Genomic DNA, 2,130 nt, shown 5'->3' on the forward strand with positions numbered 1-2,130 from the left:
GCCAACAATAAAACATGTCCAATATTCTCATAAAGAATTAAATTAATGGGTAAGATGATGATTGGATCACATCATCATTTCAACAATGAAGCGAATTTGACAAACGATGGCAAGAGAGCAATGAAAATCCCAGAATTAAATATTATGAAAATATACAAAGAGCATAGAGGAAAATAGGGAGAAGAGTGACAAAAAAGAATCAGTGGCGTCCCCCGGTGATGATTAAGATTTCAAGAGCTGAGAGGATCACATCATTATTTCAAAAATAAAAAATGTCATCAATGGAAATCAGGGATACATATCAAGTCGCATTGATAAACGACCACTCTAAACAACCACCTGAGGGGAAAATGATGCATGGATGTACGAGGAGATGTGATAGGAAAGAAAGGGTGGACAGAAAGATTCAAAAAATAAAAATACAAGGAATATGGGTAGGCTAATGAAAGAATATGATGGATCCGTATCTGTGATGTCGCAACGGGCGTAAAGTTGTCCTGTTGCAGTGGTCTCTAAGAGAGAGAAGAGAGATAGCTAGAGTAGAGATGAAAATGGGCTGAAATTAGTTAATACAATGAAAATAAAGCAATGGAGGATCAAGGTCAAGATCATGAGGGGAGTAATCGAAGTAGAAGAGGGTAACAATTTATAAGCCCACCTGAGGGAGAACAATTTACATGCCCAATAGAGAGGGGAATGGTTTATGAACCCAATTGAAGGGGGTGAGAAAAGTTAAGAGCAGGGCAGAAAAGGATGCACGGATGTAAGAGGGGAAAAGAATTGAAAGGAAACAAAGGAGCAAGTGGGAGAGAGGGAAGCGAAAATGTAAGGGAGAAAGAGTAGAAGAGAAGAGGACAAAGAACGGGACAATGAGATAAAAAGAGATGGAGGAAAAGGGGAAAGATGATAGAATTTGGGGGGGGGGGGGGGGGGGGATGGGGATGTTAGGTAAGTAGGTCATGGTAAAAGGTTAAAAAACATATGTTGGTGTGGATATCCTCACATCTAGGCTAAATACAAATAACACATGTCCAATATTCTCATAAAGAATTAAATCTAATGGGTAAGATGATGATTGGATCACTTCATCATTTCAAGAATGAAGCGAATTTGACAAACGATTGCAAGAGAGCAATGAAAATCCAAGAATTAAATATTATGAAAATATACAAAGAGCATTGAGGAAAATAGGGAGAAGAATGACAAAAAAGAATCAGTTAAGATTTCAAGAGCTGAGAGGATCATGTCATTATTTCAAAAATAAAAAATGTCATCAATGGAAATCAGGCATACATATCAAGTCTCACTGATAGACAACCACTCTAAAAATAAATAGAAGGAAAACATCACAACATCGTTATTTTAAACCTCTTCAGTTCAAGTCTCCATACGCTTTTCCGCATGGATTACCACGGAAGAACTAAAATTCTCTCTGTGTCATCCTCGTAGAGAAACAAAGTTAACAGTTATTTATAGTGTTAAGAAAGTCAAGTGAACTCAGAAATATCACTATATTGTCTTCAAATCAAAAGTCAATCAATAACAAGATAAAACTGAATAAATCCACATGGGGCCCAATAATGCCCATGTGCCACATGCGGGGCCAACTGCGTGGTTGTTAGGGAAGAGCCTAACATCCACTGTACTTTTCTGCAGTCGAATGGTAAACCCTTCCGTGTTTTTTAATGGTATCCACATGGTAAACCCCTATAATACATGAGCCACGGAAAAAAGATGGCACAATCATAAGACAATCCTACATGTCTATCTGATGGATTGAAATGAAAGACAAAGAAAAAAGATAAGTAGTCTAGGTCCAAGAGACAAAATTCCAATGACCTAAATATTGGTACCTTGATGAGTTTAATGCAGGTACTCGGCCCATGTTCCTTTCTTGGGTTGGGAAGAGTACCTGATGAGTTTCTATATTTTAGTGTGGGTTGAGTTTAGCTAGAGCCTATGAAATTGGTGCAAACCTAGGGTTCACAAGTTCCTTGGAGAACTTGTAGGAGCATAAAGGGTCTAAATTTCAATTAAATTTAGTGCTTTTTTTTTTTTTGAATGGTTAATGCTTTTTTTATTTTTCCTAATTGTATTTCTTTTTTTTAAATTTAGAGCCTTTTACTTTAT

General features: G+C 36.9%; 1 non-coding gene across 1 annotated transcript; it reads right to left on the bottom strand.

The window, feature by feature from the left end:
• Window positions 1–1,366: 1,366 nt before the first annotated feature.
• On the bottom strand, window positions 1,367–1,453 carry LOC143870655 (small nucleolar RNA Z159/U59). The gene has a single exon (XR_013245488.1). It is a non-coding gene; the product is annotated as a small nucleolar RNA Z159/U59 (small nucleolar RNA).
• Between the last annotated feature and the right edge of the window lie 677 nt (window positions 1,454–2,130).

This window comes from Tasmannia lanceolata, unplaced genomic scaffold, assembly GCF_043159265.1.
Source record: "Tasmannia lanceolata isolate RefF3 unplaced genomic scaffold, GAP_Taslan_0.1 ptg000001l, whole genome shotgun sequence".
NCBI lineage: Eukaryota > Viridiplantae > Streptophyta > Magnoliopsida > Canellales > Winteraceae > Tasmannia > Tasmannia lanceolata.